This window comes from Neofelis nebulosa, chromosome 1, assembly GCF_028018385.1.
Source record: "Neofelis nebulosa isolate mNeoNeb1 chromosome 1, mNeoNeb1.pri, whole genome shotgun sequence".
Lineage (NCBI taxonomy): Eukaryota > Metazoa > Chordata > Mammalia > Carnivora > Felidae > Neofelis > Neofelis nebulosa.
The window spans coordinates 181,480,684-181,501,799 of record NC_080782.1 but is presented as its reverse complement, the minus strand read 5'-3'; positions in this window follow the sequence as shown (position 1 = coordinate 181,501,799).

The following is a 21,116-nucleotide window of genomic DNA, read 5'->3' as shown; positions in this document are numbered from 1 at the left end:
GACCAAAATTTAATGAATCAAGAAAGTGATAAATTTTAATATCCTTAACTCGGAAATTAAAAAAAAAATACCAAAAGAGCCTTTTAATATCATTTTGTACAGTCAAGATTAGACTGCATAGACTTCCTTCAAATCTCCATGATTTTATTTTTATTTTTCTAAAGTTTATTTATTTATTTTGAGAGAGAGCACAGAGGAGTGGCAGAAAGAGGGAGAGAAAGAATACCAGTCAGGCTCCTCACCATTAGCATGGAGCCCAACATGGCCTCAATCTCATGAACTGTGAGATAGATCAAGACCTGAGCCAAAATCAAGATTCCGACACGTAACCAACTGAGACACCCAGGCACCCCTTCATGGTTTTAAAATAGTTTCTTTCTTGCTAATGGCATATGCTCTTAAGTTTCCCTATAGGGAACCACTGACCTCAGGCTGTCCGAGGGAGTCAGATATATTTGCATGGTTACCACGCCAAAGGCACTGTGATGACCAGAGTGAATCATCCTCAGGGTTGAAGTAGGCCTCCATACAGGAAAAGCCTCACAAGAAAGCTAGCTCCTCACCCCATTAAGACCACTAAAGCAGGTTGTTAGGGGAAGTGGGAGAGGAGCACAGGATGGTATGAGGAAACTCTGTAGCCTGCTTCCACCTGACAAGGAAGCCAAGATTCTATTTCACTACTGAGAAGTAGAAGGCATGCCAGAAGATGCCTAACTCACTGCCAGTCATAGCAGCCCTCCTCCACTTGTGCACACTTCTTCCACCTCAGGTAGGCTATTTCGGGGATTGCTTGTCAACACACCCTCTACTCCTGCACTTGCTGTTGTTCACATACCTTTGGGTCCTCTTATGTATCTACCAGTTTTCAGGCATACTCTTCTTACCAAAACATGCCACGGTCTGTTTATTTTATAACTTGTCAAAAAATGTCGTTGATAACCTTCTACTTCTTGAAACATCCCAGTATTTAGTGACCTCCTATGTCATGGGGAAGAGTCCTCTTCCACTTTAGAGAAGGAAAGAAAAGTTACCTTCTTTAATTCATTCTCAATCTCTGTCTCTCTGTCTCTGTCTCTCTCTTTCTCTCTTTATTTCTCTATCTATCTTTGGATTAAGTCCAATATTGCCTTTGCCCAACCTACCTACTGGCTAAATCTCGGATTTTATACTTTGGAAGGAATTAACACAAGCCATTTAACTTACTTTTATCCCATACTCAACTGTTTAGTAGGTGTTGATAATTTAGTTCCAGATATCAGTTTAAAACTTTGTTTGCAACCCTATTTTTTTTACAAAAAAGTTCCAACTTTTCAAGAATTAATTATTTTCCAATGTAAAGAGTAAATTGCTGTACTTTTACATTTAGAAACCTTTTGAGTAACTTGAAGAATTGAAACTTGTTACCACTGGATCTTAACTCTTAACTGAGAGTACTCAGCCTATATGAACTCGTACAAAACACCTAAATTCTGTATAAAATGTCACTTATTTGTGTCATGGTACATGTGATGATGATTTTTAACTATGTGCTATAATTACATATCCCATGGGGAAACGGAGGCCCTCCATTTATATAGAGCAATGTCATACATTGAAAATGTCCTGTCATATCAGGTTTCCATTATATTTTTGTGACAGGTGAAAAATAAGCAATAAATAAAACGGCTGATAAGGTCACACACCTGTAATACTGTTTTCAGTTTGAGACACTTCAGTGTCATAACGATGCTGACAAATGGCAAGGGCTTTGAAGAAAACTCAGAAGTATGATTAAGGAGCTCTGAAGTTAGATGTAAAGCAAGAGATAAAAAGATGAAATATGTGTACCCTCACTCAATTGTGACTAAGGAGGAGTCAAGTTATCTGCTTTGAAAAATCTAGAAGTTATAAATGACAAAGAGATTGCAGTGCTATTTCACACACACACACACACACACACACACACACACACACACAGTGTTTTCTGTAATAACTGCCATGGTTTCTTTAGTAAGGTTTTAATGTAGGAAATTTTCAAACTTAAGTGTACCAAAAAAATATTTTCCTTGCAAGTACACACATATTTAATTATACTTTTTAAAGTACTGATTTAAAATTATAAGACAATAGTGCACAAACTGGTGCAGGCACTGTGGAAAACAGTATAGATGTTCCTGAAGAAATTAAAAATAGAATTACCATATGATCCAGTAATTCTGCTACTTGATATTTACCCAAAGAAAGCAAAAGCACTAATTAAAAAAGATATATACACCCCTATATCTATTGCAACATTATTTACAATAGCCAAGATATGGAAACAACCCAAGTGTCCACTGATAGATAAATGTATAAAGAAGATGTGGTATAGAAAGAAATACAGTGAAATACTACCCAGCCATAAAGAATGAAATCTTGACATTTGCAGCAACATGGATGGCTCTAGAAGGTATAATGTAATGCTAAGCAGAATAAGTCAGTCAGAGAAAGACAAATGCCCTATGACTTCATGCATACGTAGAATTAGGAAATGAAGCAAACAACAAAGAAAAAAAAGAGAGAGACAAAAAAAAAAATACCAGACCTAAATCTAGAGAATAATCTGATGATTACCAGAGGGGAGAAGCCTAAGGAGATGGGTGAAATGGGTGAAGGCGATTAAAGAGTATACTTAGTATGATACGCACTGAATATAGAATTGATGAATCCCTTTATTGTACAACTGAAACTAATATAGCACAGTATGTTAAATATACTTAGATTTGTGGAGCACCTGGGTGGCTCAGTCAGTTAAGCATCTGACTCTGGCCTAGGTCGTAATCTTGTTGTTCCTGAGTTTGAGTCCGCATCGGGCTTTGTGCTGACAGCTCAGAGCCTGGAGCCTGTTTCAGATTCTTTGTCTCCTTCTCTGTCTCTGCTCCTCCCCCGTGTGGGCTCCGTCTCTCTCTTTCTCAAAATTAAATAAACATATTTTTTAATTATGCTTAGATTGAAAAATAAACACTTTAAAAATAATTTTATACTAATTTCTAACACAAAAAATAACTTCATATGTTAATTGTCTTTGTATCTACAGTAAAATTATTATGATTCAGCTTGGTATATTCAGTAGAGTTCAAGGCTGAGAGTTTTTTCATCTATATAACAAAATTATTACACTGGATGTCTTAAAAACTTTTTGGATTAATACTCAAATTTTTATCAAAATAAAATTTAAACTATTGACTCTTGGTGATATTTCTTTGAATTAAAACAATAACACAAGTATACAAAATATATTTAAGTATTTGTAGAAAGAACTCTCTAATAAAAATATAGTCCTCTCAAAAGCAACAAGAAGAAAGACCAAAATAGATACAAGCCTTCTCTCTTTTCCAATTCGTTAATAAAAAGTTTCAACAAATTAAGCATTTATTTTAAATGAGATAGAATTTAGGCTTGTCAAGAAGTTCTCTAGAGGTGAGTATAGGAGTGCTTTCTATTGTCTGGGAGGCCTGGAAACCAAACATAGTTGTGGAAAAGACACAAATTTATCAGGGGACATGAGAATTCTGGCAGGTGTCTTTTTTTTTTTTTAATATGAAATTTATTGTCAAATTGGTTTCCATACAACACCCAGTGCTCATCCTAACAGATGCTCTCCTCAATGCCCATCACCCACTTTCCCCTCCTTCCCACCCCCATCAACCCTCACTTTATTCTCAGTTTTTTATGGTTTGCCTCCTTCCCTCTCTAACTTTTTTTTTCCCTCTGGTTGTATGTTGACGAGGATGGTAATGACTATGGCTTTATGAGTCCATTTGGGGGGCTAGTTTATGAAATCCTTACACCAGAAGAAGACTTCCTTTCTGAGTTAATAAAACGTATCTTTTCTATATGGACAAGATCTGCTTTCCCTGAATTTGTTTTGGAGAAATAAATAAGGAGCAAAATAATTGTAATTTCACAAATAATTAGAAGTTTCAAGGAGCTTATTTATTCACTTCCTAAAAGACCAATGGTTCTTTTTGCAAAATGACTAAAAAACTCCCTGCTTTAATTAGCTTATATTTTCTTAAGGAGTGGAAAAAAAGCAAAGCAATAAATATTTAATATGGTAAGAATACATATAAAAATGCTACTAATAAAAGTAAGGGATATAAATCATTTACAGCATGGCTGCCAGAGGGATGGAGTATTTTTGTAGATAAGGTGGTCAGGATAAAGCCTCTGTAATATGGTGACTTTGATGATCAGAAACCTCAATATAGTTAAAGGAAAATTATGTTAAATAAGAGAGATGACTATTTCAAGCCAAAATGACTTTACAAAACTAAAAAATAAACGATGTCATAGTTAAAACTTTCTCTTTTTTTAAGTTTATTTAACTACTTTCACAGAGAGAGAGAGCACAAGTGCGGGAAGGGCACTTGTGAGGGGGAGAGAGAAAATCCCATGCAGGCTCCACACTGTCAGCCCACAGTCAGATGCAGGGCTTGAACACACAAACCATGAGGTCATGACCTGAGCCAAAGTCAGATGCTTAACTAACTTTCAGGCACCCCTTAGAATTTTAATTATAAGCAATGAAAAAAAAGGTAATTTCTCAGAAATGAATTAAGTCTATGGACATCAAACAGATAAAATATTTACAATAAAGAGAGAATATGAAGAAACAATGCAAAACTGAAAAGAGATACTTTGAAACAAAGATCCTAGAGACCTAATATGCAACTAGGAATTTTAGAATGGTAAAACAAACAACTGTTGGGCCAATACATCCTAATAACTAATAGAAAAAAAAATCTCTTACCTACATAAATATTTGAGTTTTTGAATTGAAAGGTATCTCAAGTTCTTGGCATTTTACATAGAAAAGGTATATGTCCAGATGAACTATGGTAACATGTATGAATCAATGTAAGAAATAGGAAATCTAATATGATTATATATTTTAAAAAGCTTACTTATGTAGAAATGGCTGACTGATATGTATTAGTCTTTTCATCTTCAACACAGAAACTAGAAGACATTTCAACTTTATTTACAGATACTTGTAGGAAAATTGATTGTGAGCTAGAATTACATGCTCTTAGAAAGCCTATTCTTTAAGAATTGCATAATCATGGGGAAAGAACAAATAAGACGAGTTCAGATGTCTAATGATTCAGACAGTAGGGCCTCTATAACCTGTAGGAAACAGAAAATTATTCACGGAAAGCAAGAACAAAATCTCAAGACAAGACAAAAGGGAACATAAAAGTGATTCATATGAATCTTTGTAACATTTATAGTCACATCAAGATGTGTGATGAGAAGACAACTATTAGTTTTAGTATTGATATTAACTTCAGACTCTTAGAATAGAAAAAAATAGAACAACTTAAAAGAAAAAAACCCTTTGTAGCCTGGCATTAGCTTTTGTAACTTATTTCTGCAAGATGTAGTAGTAGTTGTTCAGGGAAGAAAATTGTTAGGTTGCATGTTGGTAATGAAAAGTCAAAATAACTTGGTGCTATGAAGGGATGTATAAATTAATGCCATTTTATAAAATAATAATGGAAATTACATTTGGTTCATAGTCATGAGCTCAATAAATAAGTTTTGGTGAATTAATATATATATATATATTTTTTTTTTTTGAGAGACAGAGAAAGTGAAAGGGTGCAAGTGAGTGAGGGTGGAGAAAGAGAGGGAGAGAGAGAGAATCCCATGAAGGGCAGAGAGAGAGAGAGAGAGAGAGAGAGAGAGAAGGAGAGAGAGAAAAGCGGTGCTCACCCTTAGTGGGTCTCAAACTCACCCTAAGCGGGGCTCAAGCTCTCCCCATGTGGCATTTGAACTCATGAACCCTAAGATCATGACCTGAGCCAAAGTCAGATACTTAACTGGCTGAGCCACCCATGTGCCCTGGTGAATTTATTTATTTGATTATTAGAAATATAATATGCCATATATTATATTTATACCATATTTATACTCTATGTAGTTATATATTTGTTCTGGAAATATTTTTTAACTTAATATCCTTCCTCTTCATAGCCAATCATTGTTTTTTGGCTTTTTATTTTTCTGATTCATCAGTGTTCATTTTTACATAAGCATCCTTTGTTTTGAAAAATAATTTCAAATAGACTTAATCTACAACTTGGCTATCAAAGGTATTCATTAGATTTATTTTAATTTCTATTTTATTTTATTGAGGGGGAGTATATATCAGTATATAATATATTATTAACATAGTATTAATAATTAGTAACACTCTTTAAAAGAACATAATATAATCTTAAATTAAGATTAGTAAATGGATAATTTTTAAACTTTAATTAAATAATTGTGCTTATGAAAATCAATTCTGGCAAGTTGGAAAATAAAGTATTTCTACCAAGTAACTTGAATATGAGCAATTTGAAAGATTTGAGTAGTACTAAATTTTAATTGGATAAACTATTTTGCTGTTAATTTGTGATTTTTCTTTGATTTCCTCTAATCCCAATAGACATGGTAGCTCTGCATTGGTCATTTACTTTTTTCAACTGACCAAACACATTTCGATAGAACATTTGTAGAATGTGAGGAGATTAACAGTTCACAAGCAGCCTAACAAATTGACTACTAATAATGGAAGACAGAAGTAGAATATTAAAATCATTTTATTTTATAAAGTCACTTCTCAAAGTATAAAAGGAGAAGAAAACTTTACTTTTATTGGCTTATGTGTAAGAATTTAATGGTAGTATCTTTTGTAAGATAATGTTAAATCATCAAGCAAAATTATCTTTGCCCTATGACTAAACAAAATCTTAATATCTTAGATTTTAATTCTAAAAAAAATATGTTAATGATTTTATTCTCTAAGATTTCAAACATACTTAGTTCACTACATAAGATACCAATTCTACAAAGTAACAAACATAAACATCATTTTCTTGTCTTGTACATTTCAGTTCAAACAATCTCTCCAGCCTACTCTAGCAATTGTTTCCATGAATGGAGGCACAGAGATAGAAGATGGTTGCTTTTGCATTGTTAAAGTATAAATATATTGGGATTGGAAACATTAGTACTCACCCTTTCATCACTAACATAGTAATTTTGAGTAACTTTCATATCTGAAAAACTTCTTTTATTTTGAGAGAAAAATTATACTCAAAGTCTCTTAGTTCCTGTATAGTAAGAGGAAGGCAGAGTTAACTACATCAGAAAGTGTAGATTCTACATGGGAGTGGACATAAAATTACAATGATATAGACAGTATAGAAAGCCTAATCTTTAAGAATTGCATAATTGTGGGCAGAAGAAAATAGAGATAGGAGCTAATAGCCAGACTGGTATCCTGCATTTGCACCGAAGTATCAAAGTGAAAGTCTCAGAAGGTAGTTGAAGGGCATACCAAAGATCATCAAGTGCAAATAGAGGCAGGGAGACTCCCCAAGCAGGTCCTTCTGAACCAAATTCAATTCTCTTCTGGCTTGAAAAGTACCCAGAGAGATCATTCTCCATGTAGAAAGACAAAGAATACTGACTGTTTAAGGAGTTACCAGGGTGTTAGGAGTAGGCAGAGTTTGAGGGAAAATCTGAAGTGTTCTGTGACTGGGAACTCAAGGCAACTTACTGCATCTGAAAAACAAGTCATTGCTAGAACACAAACTCACATACAGGACAGCCAATATATTCATTCAAGCTAAGTCTTACCGTATCAATTTAAGGAAAATTTAAAGCTTCAAACAAGTTTTAAGTACAGCTTACTATTTTTCTGCCTAAAATGACATCCTTTATATTTGAAAAAAAAGTTAACTTTCTTTTTCATCTGAATTTCCTGGTTCCAATAACTTTTTTATATATAAAATTAGCCATGAGAACTCCCTACATTATCTTATTAATTTCACAAACACTTACATATTTCCTTTATAAATGTATAGATTGAGAAAACAACTCGGATTTCAATTATTTTTACTGTTTTGAAGATACTAGGCATAAATAAAGTCATTATAAAATAAAAAGTTCGTAAATCCATGAAGAAAATTTAAAAATACAAGAAATAATAGAGAGGCACTGATGTTTACAGTACAAAATGCATGAGAGAAAAAAACAGCACCTTGTTTCAAAGTAATTCACCTTCTGCTAGATGTTTCCTGAGACAGTTCATTTTCCTTCAGAAATGTTCAGAGTAAAGAGTGATGGTGGAAAAAGAAGCAGTTAGCAAGTGGAGGGTTAAATGAGGATTCTTTCCAAGAGCAGACTGATAGAAATAGTTGTATCAACAAACAAAGAAGAATTCAGTGAGTGATGGTGGTTGGTGGCTGTGATAGGACAAGGATAAGATGGCAACATATGAAGATATATGCTGAAATTCACTTTATATTGGACATTGTGGTATGTCTTCTTTGTCCCTCACAGAAGATTTCATATCTGTCTCTCCACACATTTCTTCAGTCTTTTGCCATTACTATACCTTTGCATTACTATACAAAATGACTGTCATTTTTGGCAATTCAGTTGGTGATATTTCCAGCCAAAGCACAAATTCCACTGGACATCTAAAATTACATTGGATGTCTGGGGTTTTTTTATTATTATTCTTCTTATAAGTTCCCCAACATGAGAATTTTATTTGCCAATCAGAATTATTTTTCACTCTTAAAATGTGAAGCATGTTAAAATACTTAGAGGGAAACACATAAAAGAGCACAGAACATTTAAAAATATTTATTGAAAGGATCAATACATCTCCAATATCCTCAATTGGAAATGCTTTATTTTCCATATTTAAAAATAGTGTGATTTTGATGTTAAGAGTAAGTTGGGTTTGCTCATGAATAATTGGTACCATCATCAGGTTGCTTTAATATTTAATATTAAAGTTATAATTAATGAAACATCATAATTTTAATAAGAAGCATAATAGAGATTATGCAATATGAAAAGCTGAGGAATGTTCTTGTATAGAAAAAAACATATCATAATCTAAATGAATCAATACCATGTCTACAGAAGAGTGTATCAAATCTATTTTCATGGATATTTAACACAGAAACCTGTATATCTTACTATTGAGAATACCTGGATTTAATTTTAAGGTGACAATAAAACTTCTTTTTCTAAACATGAATTTTAGCCTCTTATGATATTCAAATATGATATTATTGGTACATCCCAAAAACCATTTTTCTTCCTCAAAGATAAAATAATTCTTAGAATTTTTATTTTCTCTTTGAAATTATCATTCCAATTGCCAAGTTTCTTTCCTTTCACTCTCAAAGCATGCTAATGATACATTACACTTTAACAATATATTTAGAAGAGAGAGAAAGATGGTCATGGAGTAGGAGGACTCTAGGTTCATTTTGTCCCACGAACACAACTAGATAACTATCAAATCACCCTAAATACTGGAGAAATTGACCTGAAGACTGACAGAACAAACTCCACAAATACTTTAGTAGGACAGAAGAGGCCACATCAAAGAAGGTAGGGAATGCGCATATGTGGTTTAGGGAAGAAACCAATAGCACATGCTGTGGAGGGGGAGCGAGCCACAGTCATGGAGAAGGGCAAGAGAGAGAAGCACACAGAGAGATGCAAGAGGAGAATGTTTCCCCAAAGCCACTGGCTTGGAAAATACAAAGGACTGCACTTCATGAGTTCTTGCAACCAATGGGACTTAAAGACCGAAGTTTTAAACATCAGAAGGCTTAGCTGGGATAGAGCCCAGAGGGTACTGCACTGCTCCTAGAGAGAAGCTAGGCAAATAACTCAGGGACAGACAGCATGGGAACAGCAATCTGAAATGTGCTTTGGGCACACAGTGGGGAGATTATTTGCTCTTCTCAGAGCACATCCCTGAGAGGCAGTGTTCACAGAAACTCCTCTCCGGGAACAAAGGAGCTAGCCAGCACCATTTCCCTCCCTTGCTCCTCAGCATAAATACAGCCACCTGAGAGACACAACTCCCTGCAGAGATTGGCTGCCTAACTTGCTTACAGAAATCCTCACCCCTCCATGCTCTGACAGGACTATCCTTCTCTGTCAAACTTGCCTCAGCTCCAGCACAGTGGGCCTGTCCCCTGGAAGAACAGCTCAAATCCTCAGCCATACCAGGTCTCCTGACTAGAGTTCCGGAGGGCTTCATTTCCGGTGGAGTTAGTGTCAGGCCTCATTTCACAAGTATGAGCACACCTAATTAAAACGTGCCACATTCAGGACAAAGACCAAAAACTGTCCACAACAGGCAAGGAGAGCTTCTGCAGATAACTGGCCTGAAGGATAGAGCAGCCAAAACACAACGGCGAGAGTGCACTGTGCACACACCAGTGACATTCCCTGAAGCACCAGGCCCTGGCGACTACGTGAACTCTTCTTCATAAGGTCATTGCTTTACAAAGAGACATAACTGACTTTTCTAACACAGAGAAAAATGCAGAGATGGTGGCATTTTAAAAAAAATGCAAAGATGGTGGAATTTATCCCAAATGAAAGAACAAGATAAGGCCATGGCCGGAGATCCTAAGTGAAACGGATATAGGTAACTTGCCTGATGGAGAATTTAAAGCAACAATCATAAGGATGCTTATTGGGCTTGAGAAAATAATAGAAGACATCAAACAGACTCTTACTACAGATATAAAAGAGTTAATAAAAAAATCAAACAGGGATGAAGAATGAAATAACCTTGATTGGAAACAGGCTTGATGTGGGGCGCCTGGGTGGCTCTGTCAGTTAAACGTCCAACTTTGTCTCAGGTCATGATCTTGCAGTTCTTGAATCTGAACCCTGCATTGGGCTCTGTACTGACAGCTCAGAGCCTAGAGCCTGCTTCAGATTCTGTGTTTCCCTCTCTCTCTCTACCCCTCACCTGCTCACACACACTCTCTCTCTCTCAAAAAAAAATAAATAAACATTTAAAAATGTGTATAACTACCCAAAGCAACCTAGAAAATTAATGCAATCCATAACAAAATACCAACAGCATTTTTTCCAGAACTAGAATAAACAATCCAAAATTTGTATGGAACTACAAAAGACCCTGAATAGTGAAAGCAATCTTGAAAAAGATAAGCAAAGCTGGAGGCATCACAATTCCATATTTCAAGTTATATTACAAGGCAGTAGTGATCAAAACAGTATGATACTAGCATAAAAATAGACACATAGATAAATAGAATAGAATAGAAAACCCAGAAAGGAGCCTACAATATATAGTCAAGTAATCTTCAACAAAGCAGGAAAGAATATCCAATGAGGAAAAGATAATCTCTTCAACAAACAGTGTTGGGAAAATTGGACAGCAACATTAAAGAGAATGAAACTTTCTTACACCAAACACAAAAATAAATTCGAAATGGATTAAAGACGTAGATGTGAGACTTGAAACTGTAACAGTCCTACAGGAGAACACAGGCAGTAACCTCTTTGATATCGGCCATAACAACTTCTTTCTAGATATGTCTCCTGAGACAAGGGAAACAAAGGCAAAAATACACTATTGGGATTTCATCAAAATAAAAAGCTTCTGCACAGCCAAGGACACAATCAACAAAAGTTAACCTATGGAATGGGAGAAGATATCTGCAAGTGACATATCTGGCAAAGGGTTAGTATCCAGAATATATAAAGAACTTCTAAAACTCAACACCTCAAAAACAAAAACAAATAACCCAATTTAACAAATGGACAAAAGACATGAATACACATTTTTTCCAAAGAAGACATCCAGATGGCTAAGAGACATGTGAAAAGATGCTTATTGTTACTGATCATCAGGGAAATACAAACCAAAACTACAACCATATATCACCTCACACCTGTCAAACGACTAAAATCGACAACAGGTGTTGGTAAAGATGTGGAGAAAGGAAAACCATCTTGTACTGTTGATGGGAATGCAAACTGGTACACCCACTCAGGAAAACAGTATGAAGTTTCCTCAAAAAGTTAAAAATAGAACTACCCTATGATCTAGATTTGCACTTCTAGGTATTTACCCAAAGAATACAAAAATACTAATTCAAAGTGATACATGCACCCCTTTATTTATAGCAGCATTATATACAATAGTCAAATAATGGAATCAGCTCAAGTATCCATCAACTGCTGAATGGATAAGGAAGGAAGATGTGGTATATATACATATATAGCCAATGGAATATTACTCAGCAATGAAAAAAGAATGTATCTTGCCATTTGCAAAGATATGGATGGAGCTAGAGAGTATTATGCTAAGCAAAACTGTCAGTCAGAGAAAGACGAACACCATATGATTTCAGTCATATGTGGAATTTAGAAAACAAAACAATCGAGCAAAGGGAAAAAATGAGAGGAAGGCAAACTAAGAAACAGACTTAACTATAGAGAACAAATGGATGTTTACCAGAGGAGGGTGGGTGGGAGGAGGAGGGTGGGGGATAAGTAAAAAAGGTGATGGGGATTAAAGAGTGCACTTGTTGTGGTGACCACCAGGTATTGTATGAAAGTGTTGAATCACTTAATAGTATGCCTGAAACTAATATACACTGCATGTTAATTAATTGGACCCTAAATAAAAACTTAAAAAAAAAAAATAAACAAACAAATTGAATGAAAAAAAAAACTATGTTCACAGATGTGTGTATGCATCACTTAATTTTCAACATTAAACAAATAATCACTGGACATAAAAGTAATAACTCAGAAGTAAGTAAGCAGCAAAATCTGACTGAATTGGTTTTAGGTGCAAAATATTATATTAACAGAAATCTATCAAAATAATATTTTCTTTCCATCTTTTCACCTCTCTGTATTTAATTAGAATTCTATCTTTTCATCTATGCATCTATTAATACATCTAATCATCCATTCATCCATTCTTTTATCATTCATCTTGTATTAAAATAATTGGACTTGTATTTAAAGCTAATAAAGATAATACTGCTAGAAACTGCTGTTTTTCATTTACAATCGGGTGTGCATAGGTAAATAGCTGATTTCTACAAATATTTGAAAAAAAGCAAATAATTGTAACATGACAGAAAGTAAACAAATTTTAAGTTCTAAATATTTTGTATAAAGAAGAAAAATGGTAAATAAAATCTATTAAAGTAGTTGAAAATAGTAAGAATCCATCATCTTTTGGCATCTTTTCATTTTTGTATTGATAATTCTTATGAAAAATAAATCAGACAAGTTCTAGCACTTGATCATTTTCTCTTACCTCCCTCCATTCATTACAAATTCATACCCCAAAACCTAGAACATAATGTGTTAGAGTTCGCTACCATAACAAAAATTGTGGTTCACAGATGTTGCTTTGGTGTTAGCTTAATGGTCAGCTAATTCTTATACTGAGACTTCCTTAAGTGCCTTGGATCAGTAAGTCTCTCATCTTTTTACAGTGGCCCTATTTGCACTTTGAAGCATGCCTTAATTCCATGGCAGTTAACAACTGTGTCTTAGCCTTCACTTCCTGTTTGTGCAGATAATCAGCCAGAGTTGAGAGATTGGGACCTATTTAGTCCCCCTTTGTCATATTTACATCTCTGTACATGTGTTTTTAACCAAAGGAGATTTTTCCTACTGAAAGTGTTCTGAGTCAAATAAAGACAAGCCCTATAAATGGAGCTTTTCCAGGAAGTTTCCAGACACGTTAAATAGAGAAAATTCTCTGGGCCTGGGGCTTTTGGGAAACCCCAAACTCGGTCTGCTCCCTCTGGTAGTTGGCTGGTTTTCACAATATCCAGTTTGAGGCTGCTGGATGTTAAGGCAATGGTGGAGTTGGAATGAGGGGCAAGGGAACAGGGCAAAGTAAATGTCACAAATTACGCTATTTCTTAAAGAGTTCAGCCATTTTTTTCTGAATAAATGCTTGTCCCACTGTTGCAGGACTTTGGTTAATTCCAGAGTGAAGAAAACACTGCTTTTTTCCCCAATATTTTGCAAGTGTCCTTTATTGCTTTTTATGAAAGAGCAGATTTCTAGAGGCCCTTATTTCTCTGCTGCCATGAATTTTGAGTCATATATTCCTTCTTTGTCCTGACTGGCAGCTGAATTTAACATCTAATATGACTGCAGTTTTCAAAGTTCCTATCTGCTAACATTGCATTACTCATACTGCACATATTCTTCCTCATATATAGTGAATTCCCCACCTGTTCTCTCAACAAAGGTCTTAATGCTTGCAAGCTACGGTCACTGAGGGGCCTAATTCTGAGACAAAAGTTTGCCATTTTTGTGAATTCGGAATACTGCATAACAATTTTTAATTTTTTTTTCTTACTACTTTCATATTTATTATACAACAATAGTTTTTTATAAAAAATGTAATTATACATTGTATATTCTAAGAACATGGTGATCTGTAAGGCATTTTTTTTTTTAGTTTACAAAAGGTTTATTGAAATGTAACCCCATCATAAGTTGAGAAAGTTCTGTAGTTTTTTTTTTCAATATATGAAATTTATTGTCAAATTGGTTTCCATACAACACCCAGAGATCATCCCAAAAGGTGCCCTCCTCAATACCCATCACCCACTCTCCCCTCCCTCCCACCCCCCATCAACCCTCAGTTTGTTCTCAGTTTTTAAGAGTCTCTTATGCTTTGGCTCTCTCCCACTCTAACATCTTTTTTTTTCCTTCCCCTCCCCCATGGGTTTCTGTTAAGTTTCTGAGGATCCACGTAAGAGTGAAAACATATGGTATCTGTCTTTCTCTGTATGGCTTATTTCACTTAGCATCACACTCTCCAGTTCCATCCACGTTGCTACAAAGGGCCATATTTCATTCTTTCTCATTGCCACATAGTACTCCATCGTGTATATAAACCACAATTTCTTTATCCATTCATCAGTTGATGGACATTTAGGCTCTTTCCATAATTTGGCTATTGTTGAGAGTGCTGCTATAAACATTGGGGTACAAGTGCCCGTATGCATCAGTACTCCTGTATCCCTTGGGTAAATTCCTAGCAGTGCTATTGCTGGGTCATAGGGTAGGTCTATTTTTAATTTTTTTGAGGAACCTCCACGCTGCTTTCCAGAGTGGCTGCACCAATTTGCATTCCCACCAACAGTGCAAGACGGGTCCCGTTTTTCCACAACCTCACCAGCATCTATAGTCTCCTGATTTGTTCATTTTGGCCACTCTGACTGGCGTGAGGTGGTATCTGAGTGTGGTTTTGATTTGTATTTCCCTGATAAGGAGCGACGTTGAGCATCTTTTCATGTGCCTGTTGGCCATCCGGATGTCTTCTCTAGAGAAGTGTCTATTCATGTTTTCTGCCCATTTCTTCACTGGGTTATTTGTTTTTCGGGTGTGGAGTTTGGTGAGCTCTTTATAGATTTTGGACACTAGCCCTTTGTCTGATATGTCATTTGCAAATATCTTTTCCCATTCCGTTGGTTGCCTTTTAGTTTTGTTGGTTGTTTCCTTTGCTGTGCAGAAGCTTTTTATCTTCATAAGGTCCCAGTAGTTCATTTTTGCTTTTAATTCCCTTGCCTTTGGGGATGTGTCGAGTAAGAGATTGCTACGGCTGAGGTCAGAGAGGTCTTTTCCTGCTTTCTCCTCTAGGGTTTTGATGGTTTCCTGTCTCACCTTCAGGTCCTTTATCCATTTTGAGTTTTGTTTTTTGTGAATGGTGTGAGAAAGTGGTCTAGTTTCAACCTTCTGCATGTTGCTGTCCAGTTCTCCCAGCACCATTTGTTAAATAGACTGTCTTTTTTCCATTGGATGTTCTTTCCTGCTTTGTCAAAGATGAGTTGGCCATACGTTTGTGGGTCTAGTTCTGGGGTTTCTATTCTATTCCATTGGTCTATGTGTCTGTTTTTGTGCCAAACAATTTTTTATTATTAGACACTTTTATGATGATAAAAAGCCACAATATTATTATTTAAAATTTATAGAGTTTTTCAAAGATGATTTTTAAATCATTTTTGAAGGTGGTTTTTGAATAGGTTTCTAAAAAAATATGGCAAATCATAAAACTGAGTTAATCTGAATTTTCAAAATATCCAAATTATTTTTCTCAACTCTGAGATTTGAAGGTTAGCTAAAGTACTTACCACACATTTTCAAAACAGTGAATTTTACAAATGAAATCCAATTATATTTGTGATGCTGTTATCAGCTCTGAGATTTTTTCATGCCCTAACCACCAGTTTTGTAATTTAAACATTTGTCTAATTATTTATACTATAATATATGTAAATGGCATTATACAATATTTCTGAGCAAGAGTTTTATCAAAATGTGTGGATATTGGATATATCAGTAAATTACACTAGATACTATAAACTTTTGATATAATTGCAATATTTAAGGATTATTAACCCCATAATTAGCACATTTATATTTAATGTAAATGAATCAACTACCCATGCCCTTTATATCATTTTAGGATTCCTATATGACTGTGATATTTTAAGTTGCTATGACATGTTAAATCTAATTATGTACTTTAAATACAAAAACTATGCATTTACAACTTCATATTTCTTAACTACGTTCCTCCTTTTGTTAAACATGTTACCTTGTTATTAGATCTATCATCATGCCATGTTTTATTTTTATCACATATTGGCTGAGGCCAAAGTAAAATTTAAAAATATAAAAATAGCCTGGGATGCCTGGGTGGCTCAGTCGGTTGAGCGTCCGACTTCAGCTCAGGTCATGGTCTAGCAGTTCATGAGTTTGAGCCCCGTATCAAGCTCTGTGCTAACAAACAGCTTGGAGCCTGGAGCCTGCTTCGGATTCTGTGTCGCTCTCTCTCTCTCTCCCCATCCGCTGGCTCATGCTCTGCCTCTCTTGTCTCTCAAAAATAAATAAATGTGTAAAAAATTTATAAAAATATAAAAATAGTCAAATCATTTCCCTTTAGTATTCCTTATTGATTTCGCAATTCTCACCACATGGCTTACAAGGACTTTTAGAATTTTTACATCGCAGCTACTCTGATGAAATCTCATTTCATTAAGTACTCCACAACAATAACAAACTCCTGTTTTCTCTGTTTTGCATGTCCATGTGCCATGTTTATGGCTTAATATCTGTGTTTAATAATGTTTAATATCATAAACATGATACCTGGAGCTTTGCTTCTTTTACACTCTCAAATTTTTGGAACCCATATTTGTTCCTACCATATAGTATGTTACTTAGTCCCAGTGGGTGAGTGAGGACTAACAGATATCACTTCATTTAAATATTTCTTTAAGATTTTTCTCATCAAAATTGTTTTCAGTTTACTGATTTCTCTTTCACACTCTACTGCATTCTTGTCATGTAAAGGTATTAGATGAATTCTGTGATATAGAGCTATAGAATACAAAGGCAAAATATCAATCCTGATTTAATATTATACAATGACATCAAGTATTTTTAGGAGAAATCTTTCAAAGAGAAGAAGAAATTTACAATGAAATATAACAGCCTGAACTGCTCGACATATCAGGTAAAAATATTGAAGCATCATTTTTCCCTCCCAGTTAATTGCTTGAGATTCCACCTGCTCCATTAACAGGAAATATAATATATCCCTTTTGAGCTATCAAGTCTTCAAAATATCTCAAGAATGCTAGGGGCTTATAATGTTACGAGAAGTGTCAGAATCTGGCTTTCAATTCTAAGTTAAGAGAAAACAGAAGCTTCATCAGGTTGATAATGCCATGGATTTTGAAAAAGAAATAGAAAGTCATGATGTTTTATTTTATTCCTTTTACTGTTTGAAATGGGAACACTTTAAAAACAGATGTAAAAGTAAAGAGAATAACATAATGAGCATCCATGTACCCAATTCTGTTGTGATTATCATCAGCAGTCTGCTGGGCTTATTTTATCTTCCCCTTTCTGGAGGAGGGAGGAAGCTAGAGGGTTTTAAAGTAAATTCAGGACATCAAGTCATTTCACTTAATTTTTCACTAAATGTTTCATTTAAATGTTTCACTGTACATCTTTATTAATGACTTTTGTTAATGATTTCATTAATAATACTAGTATCATACTTACTAATAGTAAAATTAACTTAATATCACTACTTTCTATTCTATTTCAATATTTTTCTGATTAACTAAAAAATACATTCTTACAACCAGTTTGTTCTAGTTAAGATCCAAATGAGATATGCTCATTAATGGTGTTCCCTTATGCTGTTACATATTAAAATTATTGGATATTGATCTAAAAATACTCCAGCTAAGCTATACAACCAACCATCCTCGTGCCAGTTGGCATCATGATCTATAAAATGCACCAGTAGTTCACTATCTCATAGACCAATAAGCATTGCCCTTTTGCACTCTTGGATACCTTTCCTAAGGTCAGAACAACTTCCTTTTTGCATAATTCAGGTAAAAAGGTCCAGTTTTATACTCTGTTGCCCATGTGACATGCTAATCTCACTATATTTATCCTTCTACGTGCCTCAGAGAGATGTACCATTCTGAAAAAGGCTTTGCAAATGATTCCTAAGTATTGCATAAGGTATCTATTAGATTTGGCAGCATAAAAAGCACCCCAAATTTAATGGCTTAAAATAATAGCATTTTAAGCTATATTTAAGCTTATAATTAAGAGGGTTAACCACTTGAAATGGGCTAAATTGGTATTGACTGGGATCGCTCATGTGTCTGTATCACTCCACCCATCCAGACATTTGGACTTGGACCATTAACTGGAGTGATAAGCAAAAATGAACTCTGTATGTCTTTCATTATATACAAAAGCTTGGGGTTCTTCACATGGTAGCAGTTGAAGATTTCCAAGGGAGGTAAAGTTCCATTGTGCAAACATTTTTCACCTTTCTGCTTGCATCATGTTAGCAAATGTTAGTCCATTGGTCAAAACAATCTACATGATCAAGCTCGGAATCAGTATAAGAGACTATCCAAAGGTCTAGGCTAGGTTAAATACATTGGAGAACAGTACTCCGATATTCTACCACATGTTTCAGCCCTTCCAAATAATTATTTGAGGTGTATTTTGGCACCTTCTTCATCTGGGAAAAGGAAAACAATCCTATAAACTTAATTCTAGTTAAGTAATCCTCATAAAATGATCTGATTAAAATATAACTTCTTCGGAGAAAAATAATATTATAATGTTATATTCACAACCCTACTAATTTATCTGAGCTTATAACTAAATAACATTGATAAAGTCCCTTGGTGGCTTAGCTTGGTTTCCTTTAAATAGGAAGACATTAGATCTGTTTTTCTACATCAAAATGGCATTTTCAATTGCATCATCTCTACCAGATAACCACAAGACTCCAATCTGACAGGACTGTCTCTCAATACACAACAGTGGAAAATGACAATGAAGCCCTGGGAGACGGACACATTTCCAATAATGCACGGATTATTATTATTTTTTATTTAAACATAGCATTTTCCCTCCACAGGGAAGTTTACAGCATTCAGTGAGGGGAAATAAAAAAAAAAAAAAAAAAGCTATTTTACTGTTTTTTTTAAACGGTTATTTTTCCAAACTCGAAAAGTTTCATGTCATTTTCAAGCACATTATTAAGAGAGGCAGAGCCAGATCAGATTCAAACTTTCCTCTCTCACAGCCAAATCTTCTGCAATTGAAAACGCCACGGTGACAAAAGGAACTGCCAGGTAAGAATAAGCTATTCTGGCTGAGAGGCTCTACCTCTCCCAATCATCCTGATGTTACCTGTGTTATTTCATAGGTGTCACACTTAGATTAGATAGAAACACTACAATTAAATTGAAAACTAATCGCACCTCAGGGAGAATGTCAAGCTGGTATTATTTTTCAACGATCCTTATTGATTATTCGTGAGAACCTAACGTGAGGCTTCTAGTGTGGTATGAAGACTGTCATACGTGCCAGGAGCTGAGCCGAGTGACATTATAAGCTTGATCAGGAAATTAAATATCTTATATATGATAGGACAGAAAAATCACTATGACGAACATGCAGTTGGCTATGGATCAGCTTTTCTCTGTTTGGCCTCAATTATTAAAGCCAGTATCTATCTCCCTGCATCCTGTGGGATTCTGTTAGTTTATACAGACTTACAAGATCAGCTATTCTTCTAAAACACCATAAAAATACAATACAATCATTAGGAAAAAAGAACTAAAAATAATTTCTACTCTTATATTTAATGCTAAATTTCCTTACAATAATATTAAGGATCTCTTTGCAAAGTAAAGTTTCAATGTTTAGAGAGCATAGAGCTAAATATTTGGAGTATATTCGTTCTATTCGTCACAGTTAACAGCTTTAATTTAACAGCTATTTTAAAAACTAATTTTAGACTTACAAGAGATTTGCATAAGAATAGTACAGTGTTCCTGTATGTCCTTCACTCAGATGTGCCTCTTTTAATATCTATCAATACTAAGAAATTCATCTTGGAACAATACTATTAACTAAATGACAGAAAATAACAAGTGTAGGTGAGGATGTGAAGGAGTTGGAACCTCTGTGCACTGTGTGGACGTCTCACAAAAAATTAAAAGTAGAATTACCATCTGATCCAGCAATCCTACATTTGGGTATTTACCCAAAAGAATTGAAAACAGGATCTCAAAAGAGATATTTGAAATTCCATGTCCATTAGAGCATTAATCAGTATCCAAGAGGCAGAAACCACCTAAATGTCCACTGATGATGACTAAGGAAAATGTGGCACATACATACACAGAATATTATTCAGTCATAAAAAAAGAAGGGAGACCTGTCATATACTACAACATGGATGAACTTTGAGGAAATTAGGCTAAATGAAATAAAGCAGTCACACAGAGATAAAAGCTGTACGATTCCACTTCGATGACACATGTAAAGTAGTCAAGCTCATGGAAGCAGAAAGTAGAGTGGTGGTTTCCACGAGAGTGGGGTGTAGGAAAGGGGCAGCTGCTGTTCCGTAGGTATGAGTTTCAGTCATACATATTGAAAAAGCCCTAGACATCTGCTCTTCAACATTGTGTTTGTAGTTAATGTATATTCCAGTCTTAAAAGTCTGCTAAGAGGATAGGTATCGTGTTACATGTCTTTTACCACATTTTAAAAAATGTAGTATTTATATGTTGGTTTTGTTTCCAGTAAGACTTCTAAACACCTTTCTTGGTTCTTATAGCATATTATTAGGACTATCTTTTTAATACTTTTATATAGTTAGTTATGCTATCCACAAATAGAAACAATGTTATTTTATCTTATCC